This window comes from Sciurus carolinensis, chromosome 6 (genome assembly GCF_902686445.1).
Source record: "Sciurus carolinensis chromosome 6, mSciCar1.2, whole genome shotgun sequence".
In the NCBI taxonomy this organism is placed as follows: Eukaryota; Metazoa; Chordata; class Mammalia; order Rodentia; family Sciuridae; genus Sciurus; species Sciurus carolinensis.
The window spans coordinates 129,561,262-129,570,512 of NC_062218.1; the positions used below are offsets into that span (position 1 = coordinate 129,561,262).

The 9,251-nt window shown below is 39.8% G+C and overlaps 1 non-coding gene across 1 annotated transcript; it reads right to left on the reverse strand.

Moving 5' to 3' along the window:
• Nucleotides 1-2,930: 2,930 nt before the first annotated feature.
• LOC124987784 (U6 spliceosomal RNA) lies at nt 2,931-3,037 on the reverse strand. Its single transcript, XR_007109294.1, has one exon. It is a non-coding gene; the product is annotated as a U6 spliceosomal RNA (small nuclear RNA).
• Nucleotides 3,038-9,251: the final 6,214 nt, after the last annotated feature.

Genomic DNA, 9,251 nt, shown 5'->3' on the forward strand with positions numbered 1-9,251 from the left:
AGGGCAAATGCAGACAATGAATGATAATGCCAATAAACAGTTCAAAGAGCAAATACAGGAAGCAAAAGATCATTTCAATAAAAAGATAGAGATTCTAAAAAAATTTTTTAAAATCCTTGAAATGAAGGAAATAATAAACCAAATTAAAACTCAACAGAAAGCTTCACCAACAGACTAGATCACTTGAAAGACAGAACCTCAGACAATGAAGACAAAATATTTAGTCTTGAAAATAAAGTTGAACACACAGAGAAGATGGTAAGAAATCATGAACAGAACCTCCAGGAATTATAGGACAACATGAAAAGACCAAATTTAAGAATTATTGGGATTGAGGAAGGTACAGAGATACAAACCAAAGGAATGAACAATCTATTCAATGAAATAATGTCAGAAAATTTCCCAAGGTGGATTGGGCATTGTGGAACTCTTTTAGAATGGTTAGTCAGGGTGGCATCTATGAAAGTGGGGACCATAGGGGTCAGTCATTAAAGACATCTTCCTGCTCACCAAACTCACACTGAAATTTAATGCCCTTCTGAGGTATTCAGAGGTGGGACCTTTGCCCTCATGTAGGGATTAACCTATTCACAGATTAATGGGCTATCTCCAGAGTGGGTCTGTTATAAGAGGCAGTTCATCTCTTTCTCTTTCCCTGTAATGTCCTACACTGCCTCCAGACTCTGCAGAGTTCCCACCAACAAGAAGGCCCTCACCAGATGTAGCTACCCAATCATGGACTTTCCATTTTTCAGAACTGTGAGCAAAAATAAACCTCTTTTCTTTATAAATTACAGTCACAGATATTCTGTTATAGTAACAGAAAATAGTCTCAGACACTTCCTTTCTATGTGAAGGAAATACCCAATGCTGTTATCAGACAAGAAAATAGTTACCTTTTCCACTAAATAAAACAGTTCTTCTTAATCTAATGTCACAGCCTGGGAAGTCCACAAACTAAACCCTGTTTTTGGTAAGGGGCATGGCTCACACAGAAGCAGTAACAGAGGCACTTCACAATTCTGTCAGCCTGAAGGGAAGGACAGGATTTTATCATTCATTGAAGAACTATTATGCTGTTCATATGTAACTCGTCTTCAAGAAATTTTTTTCTTTGGGAGTATTTTACATTTATAATAAAATTACAAACTTTTATATTTATAATACAATAGAAAGTTCCTGTAAGCTGGGTATAGTGGCATATGACTGCAATCCCTGTTATTCAGGAGGCTGGGGCAGGAAGATCACAAGTTCAAGTCCAACCTGGGGAAACTTAGCCAGACCCTGTCTCCATTTAATCTTAGCCAAAAGGCAGAGAAGTGATTTTTTTCAGTGCTGGGGACCAAACCCAGGGCTTTGTGCATGCTAAGTAAATGCTGTACCATGAGATAAAGCCCCAGCCCCAAGACCCTGTCTCAGAATAAAGTAAAAAGAGTCAGGGATATAACTCAGTGGGAGAGTACTTGCCTGGAATGCAGAAGACCTATGGGTTCAATCCCCAGGACCCATTACTCAGCTTTCCCTAAGGTTAATGTCTTATGTAACTAAGGCGTATTTGTCAAAACTATGAAACTGACAATGGTTTAGTACTATTACCTAAACTATGGACTTTCTCTGGATTTCACATTACTTATTGTATTAGTCCATATCTGTAACTATAACAAAATACCTGAAGTTGTGTAACTTATAAAGAAAAGAGGATTATTTAGCTCACAGTTTTGTTGGCTAAAAAATCCAAAGGGCATGGTTCTGACTTTGAAAAGGGCCTTGCTTGCTGCATCACCTTATGGTAATGGCATCATGGCAGGAGCACAAGGGTGAGGGAGAAAGCACATGGAGAGAAAGGGAACCAGAGTGGGGATAGGGTAGGTCTCTTTTATAACAACCCTTTCATAAGAACTGCACAATTCCTTTTGAGGTCAGTACCCTCAATAACCTAATTATTTCCCACTGGATCCCAGTTTTTAAAAGTCCTATCATCTCTTATATCACCACTCTGAGGACCAAAGTTCCAACATATGAACCTTTAAGAGACAAATCACATTCCAATATAGCAGTTATCTTTTAATATGTTAGTTAATCCTCCCTCCAATAGCCCTGGCTAAAGTGAAGTTCAGAGAACTTGTGACTTGAATAAGATGATAAAGCTAGTGACAAAATTCAAGACACAATCTAACCTTTGCTCTAAAACATGTGCTCTTTGTGTATAATGGTATCTCTTTAAAGGAGAAAAAAAATCAGTGTGTTAGTCCAGGTCTTCAGGGAAGTAGACACTGAGACATGATTAAACTATAATTAATCATGCAAGGATTTTATTAGAGAAAGTGCCTGAAATAGGGAGAGGGCCAGGAGAGGGAGAGAATTGTGAGTCCTGTGGAAGTCTGACCCTGAGTGCATGGGAGAGAGGGATATAGGTGACAGCAGCCTAACCTGCCAGACCAAGAAAGGAGTCTCATCTGAACTGAGCAGTTTGGTTTGATAAAATGCAGAGCAGCAGCTGGGGCACTCAGTCAGCGAAGGGTTTGGGTAGTAGCAGTTTAGCAAGGCATAGTCTCATGGCCACCACAGTCAGTAAATGCAGAGAATTTTTGTAGATTCTTTTCTGGTCTGGAAGAGAGGCACCAATCAAAAGGATAAGAGCCAAGGAGGTGAGCAAGTGAAGAATCCTTCCCTGACTGGATTCTCTGACTCCCTAGGAGAACCGGGAGCTCAGGATTCCGTTTATTGCCCACTATGATGCTTAATTTTGTGTGTCAGCTCGACCACAGGGTGCCAAGACATTTGGTCAAACACTATTATGGGTGTGTCTGTGAGAGCGTTTTTTTTTTTTTCTTTGTCATTTTTTTTAATTTAAAAGTTTGGTTAAAATAGATACATATATATTTACATATATATGATGTATGTGTTTAAACACATGGACACATACATACAAAAACATGGAACACTTCACAAATTTGCATATCATTCTTGCACAGGGGCCATGCTAATCTTCTCTGTATTGTTCCAATTTTAGTATATGTGCTGCCTAAGCAAGCACATGTGAGAGTGGTTTTAGATGAGATTACCATTTACATCAGTAGGCTGGATAACGCAGATTGCCCTCCATAACATGAGTGTGTTTCATCCAATCAATTGAAGGCCTGAGTAGAACAAAAAGGCTTTTTTCCTGCCTTCAGACTTAAACTGAAACATTGGTTCTTACTGGGTCTTGACTATGACAGCTTTTAGACTGGCACATACCACTGATGCTCCTGATTCTCAGGCCTTCTTTAATTCCAACTTGGATTGGAACTAAACATTCTGCCTTCCTGGGCTTCTAGCTTGCTGATTCACCTTTCAGATCTTGGTGTTTTCCAGCTCCCATATGTCATGAACCAATTCCTTACAATAAATCTTAATCTCAGTCTCTCAATTCACACACATACACACACACACACACACACACACACATACACACACGCACATATGCACAGAACAGGGTTCTGTTTCTCTGCAGAACCCTGACCAACACATCTAGTTTACTCAATCCAGGGCTGGCCACTACATCAGTATTTCATATGGCTCCTTTTTCTCTTCTGCCATCAAACCCCACTATACACCTGAATAATATGTTGGACTGAAAATTGTGCCAAAATAGCCCAGGGGAAATCAAAAGTACCAAACAAGTAGTTAAGCCAGTGGGCCAAGCCTCCATCTTACTTCTGGGTGGGTGAGAGAGCTGTTCCTTCAACAACTGTGGCCTTTGGTATTAGGACCATTGAAATGGCATCAGTGAGACCCTCTAGCTGACAGCTGACTCTCCACTGAAAGCAACAAACCTAACAAATACTCAAGAATAGACCCACCATCTTGACATCTTGTATGGTATATAGATTTGAGGGATTCTGTCACCATAAGCTGCCTGGTTAGCCTTCCTAAAGATCTTTAATCTCAGAAAGGTTGGAACTGCCACATACAGCCCACATCTGTAATTCCAGGAGAAGCATGAGTTCAAAGCTAGTCTCAGGAACTTAGAAAGACCCTGTCTCAAAATAAAAAATAAAAAGGGTTGGAGATGTGGCTCAGTGGTTAAATGCCCCTGGGTTCAATTCCTGGTACCAAGAATAAATAAATAGATAGATAGATAGATAAATAAATAAATAAAGTTGGACCTAGCCCTTTTCCAGACACAATGCTGTTTTTGATTTCTAGTTTAATTTTATTCAAGAGCATACACTGTGTGGTATATGGTCAAGTTTGTAATCTATCTTGGTAAATGTTCCATATGAACTTGGGAAGAATGTGTACCTGTTGTTGGATGAAGTAGTCTAAAAATGTCAACTAGATTCAGTGGATTGTTGGTCTTGGTCAGTTCAGCTATATCCTTACTAAATTTCTGTCTACTGGATCTGTCAATTACTGACAAGAGGGGTGTTTTAGTTTTTAACTATAATAATGGACTTGTCTATGTCTCTTGTAATTCTATTCATTTTTGCCTTCTATATTTTGACCTTCTGTTTTTGGGCACATACACATTAAGGAGTTGAGAAATGTTTTCTTAGAATAGTGACCTCATTATTAGTATATGATACCCTTCTCTTCATCATAATTTTTCTTCTTCTGAAGTCTGCTTTGTCTGATATTAATATCACTATCCAGCCTTATTTTGATAATTGTTAGCATAGCATATTGTTCTCCATCCCTTTTATTTATTTATTTTTGTGGTACTGGAGATTAAATCCAGGGCCTTGTGCATGCTAGATGAGCACTCTACCACTGAACTACATCCCAGTCCCTCCATTGCTTTAAATCTATTCATTTATTTATATTTACAGTGAATCTCTTGTAGACAACATATCGTTGGGTCTTTCTATTTTTTAACCTACTGACGGTGTTTGTCTTTTAATTGATAGGACCATTTACATTTAAACTGATTGTTTACGGAACTGGATTAGTTTCTATAATGTATTTTCTGTTCACATTTGTCTGTTTGCTTTTCTTCCCCTCCCTTTCTGTCTTCTCTGGTTTAATTAAGAATTTGATTGCATTTTCTTACCTCTCTTAGTACATCAGTTATACTTCTTTTAAAAGATTTTAATTCATTGCCCTAGAGATGAAATAAAGACTTACAATGAATCTAAGTCCACTTTTAAATTATACTCAACCACTTCAAGGGCAGGGTAGGTACATTATAATAGTATTCCCAATTCCTGTCTCCTCATTCTTATAACATCTGTTGTTCATCATAGGCTTATACTATAGTCCTCAATACACTGTTGCTCTTAGTACTTTAAACAGATACTTACCTACTAAATCAATTAAGAATGAGAAATATAAGCCAGGTGTGGTGGTGCATGCCTGTAATCTCAGTGGCTCAGGAGGCTGAGGCAGGAGGATCCTGAGTTCAAATCCGAGGAGCTGGGGTTGTGGCTCAGTGGTAGATCGCTTGCCTAGCCCGTGTGAGGTACGCGGTTTGATTCTCAGCACCACATAAATATTTACGACAATTAAAAAAAAAGAAATACAAAAGATTTTCTGTTACTTTAATTTATTCCTTTTCTGACATGCTTCCTTTTCTTTGTGGAGATCTGAGTTTCTGATCTGAAATTTTCCTTCTTGTTTCTGACATTTACTGCAACTCTGCTAGCAATAAACTAGCAGAGTTTACATGTCTGTTCACTTGTTTAAGTTTTTACTTCTTCACATTTTATTGAGATAAAATTTGTATAGCAAGCTGGACTTGGTGGCACATGCTTGTAATCCTAGCAGATCAGGAGGCTGAGGCAGGAGGATAGCAAGTTCAAATCCAGCCTCAGCAATTTAGGGAGACCCTAAACAACTTAGCAAGACTCTGTCTTAAAATTTAAAAAAAATAAAAATAAAAAGGGCTGGGATGTGGCCCAGTGATTAAGTGTCCCTGGGTTCAATCCCTGGTACCTTAAATAAAGTATACATTTCACCATTTAAGTCTTTGTAAAGTATACAGTTTATTGACCTTACTACTTATGCTCTTGAAAGAAACTTTGGCTGGATATAGAATTCTAGGTTGATGAAGTTTTTCTCTTTCAAACCTTAAAATATTTCACTCCCTGGGCTGAGGTTATCACTCATTGGTAGAGCATTTGCCTGGCATGTGTGAGGCCCTGAGTTCCATCCAAGTACAAAAGGAAAAAATTATTTTTCACTCTCCTTTCTTCTTGCTTGTATGGTATCTGACAAGATGTAGGCTGTAATTCTTAAGCATTTTCTGTATACGTAAGCTGGAGGGGTTTTCTATGACTTCTTTCAATATTTTTTGGTTTCGATTTTCTATGGTTTGAATATATGTCTAGGTGTAATTTTTCATTTGTTTTGTTTTGGTTTTGGGTTATGCTTCGTGTTTTGTCTTGGATATTTATTCTAGTTGGTGTTCTCTAAATTTCTTAAACTTGTAATTTGGTGTCCCTCTTTAATTTGGGGAAATTCTACTTGAAAAGTTTTTCTGCTCTGGTGTTCCAGTTGTGCATTTATTACACCTTTTGGAATTCTTCCACAATTCTTGTATATACTCTCTCTTCCCATTTTTTCTCTTTGCATGTCAGTTTGGAAGTTGCTATTACCAGATCTTCAAAATCACTGATTCTTTTCTTAGTGTGTTCAGTCTACTGATGAGCCCATCACAGACACTCTTCATCTGTTACAGTGGCTTTATTTCTAACATCTCCTTTGATTCTTAGTTTCCATATGCTTACGTATCTAATCTGTTCTTACACGTTGTCTACTTTTTCCATTAGAGTCCTTGATGTATCAGTCATAGTTAAAATTTCCTGCCTGATAATTCCAAAATATGTATCTTATCTAAATTTAGTTCTGATATATGCTTTGTCTCTAGTCTTTTTTTTTTTTTTTCTTGCCTTTTAGCATGCCTTGTGACTCATGGGTAAAGGAACTGACTTTAGATTTCTAATGTGAGGTCTAATGTTAATATGTTTAGGAGTTGGACTGAAATTAATGTTTACTCTAATTGCCAGAAGCTTTAAATTCCTCTAATGTCTTTTGTTTTATCTCTGTTGTCTTCCCTAAGAACTTCTACAATCCAGTCTGTCCTTGAAGCTTCTTCAGCTGTAATCCACCACTGTATATTGCAGATTTGTCCTAACCCTTGGTGAGACAAGCTCTGATAGATTTTTATCTTGTGAGGGGGAGGGGTCCTGGACCACAGGCCTTTATTATGGAGACTGTGCTGGGTTCACTTTCTTATTTATTTTAGATGGAATCTGCTATGATGTCCAGGCTGATCTGGAAGTCCTAGACTCAAGCAATCCTCCCACCTCAGTCTCCCAAGTAGCTGGAACTACAAGCACACCACACCCCATCCAGTTTAGGGCATATTTTTAAGTTTACTTTCCTCTTCCCTGAGACAAGAAGGAATTTTTCTTGGATCTTCACCATGAGCCTACACTTAGCCTCCACTCATTTGAAAAAATTACTGTTTAAGTATTCCTACTGGTTTGTGGCTCCAGCAACTCTGCTCTAGATGAGCAGCTTATGACTGAGTGAATTTGCCTATCTCTCCAAATTTTGGGTGGCAGTTTGCCCTGCAAACCATATCTCTGATGGGTCCAAAATAAGTGATTACTTTTGGGGGCTGGGGAGATAGCTCAGTTGGTAAAGTGCTTGCTTTGCAAGCACAGGGTCCTGGGTTCAATCCCCAGCACTGCAAAAAAAAAAAAAAAAAAGTGATTATTTTCAGTCTGTTGAGTTTTTTTCTTGTTGTAAGCATGGAAAAGATGACTTCCAAGCTCTGTACCTGTTGATGCTAGAACCAGAAGTGGCTTTTCCCTTTGTTATTCTTATTTTAAAAAATAAAATAAAATGCTCCCAAGGTATGAGGACTGAGATGACAAAAAGGCCGTGTGTATCTGTCCATTTGGCCTTTTGGGAAACAGACTGCAGGTGAGTGAACCCTTTGTGAGGGGAAGGCCCAATGGTGTAGTTAATCCTGGCCAGCCAACAGCTGGGGAGACAACAGCTCCTACAGACTCTGGGGGCTCAGCACAGCTCCTCCCCATCCCCACTTCACTACCTCCTTCTGGCTTCATCACGTCTCATTTGGACCAGGCTCTTTCCTCAGACCTCAGCTTCTAGTTCACACTGGGTCCTTTCACCAAAGGATCTTTCTAAAGCATGGATCTAACCCTTGCCCTCAAACTCTCACATTTGAAAGCCCTGAACCCCTTGAATTAAGTTGCCGAATGTGGTTTTCACAGATCCTCGTGATTCCCCTAACCTTCCCTCTGCTGCCCATCTCCCCAACTCCTGCTCAGTACTGGAGTGCCAGGAATGCACAGAACTCCTTCCAGGTCCCTGAACCTAATGTGCCCTCTTCAGCCCCTCTGCCTTTCACATTTGAATTCCTCTGGAAACCCTTTCCGTTCTGACTGGAGAGCTCTTATCCACCAGCAAGCCTTCCTTGAGTACTCTGTACAGTCCTCAGTCATGGTGCCACCACTGAAGTGCCATCAGTGCTCTTCAGCCCCAAGGGACCTTCCCAGCAAATCCTCATCTTCCTTGAAGTAGAGGAGTCATGGGGCAGAGACTTTGCATCTCCCTGTGGTTTGCTTTCTTCCCAGAGGAAAGCTCTGCTTGTTGGCTCTCTCTGGGCATGGGCACTTGCTGTGCAGGGCAGTGGGTGAAGGAATCTGGCTCTGGAGACAGAATCCAGGGATGTCCATTCTAAGTTTCACCACTTATCAGCTCTGTGACTCTAGGCAAGGTACTTCTCTGACCTTCACCCTTAGCATCTATAAAACAGGTTAATAAATAGAAACTAGCTCTTAGATGCCTCAGTGAAATAACAAAGTATTTTGTATGTGATGAATGCTCAAAAAGTAATAGTTATTATTACAATACCTATGTTGGCCAACTATGTCCTACTGCATTTTATCCACACCTCATCCAGCAAGGCAGGGTCATTAGCTGATTCCACTCCAGAAAGGAGAAAAGGTGCTGAGGAAGACAGAGCCATCTCTCCCTGGTTCACAACTCAGCCCTCTCCGTCTCCTGGAGAGCACTGGAGGAGTAGGATGGGGAATGAGGGAAGGCTGCACATTTGGGCTACATCAGACCTGGTCTTGGGGGGGTCCACTGGCATCTCAATGATGGAGGTAGTGGCAGCAGCCAAGGGGGATTTTAGGGGGCAGGATTGGGGTTTGTACTTTTTTTTTTTTTTTTTTTTTTTTTTTTTTTGGTACCAGGGATTTAACCGCTGAGCCACATCCCCATCCCCTTTT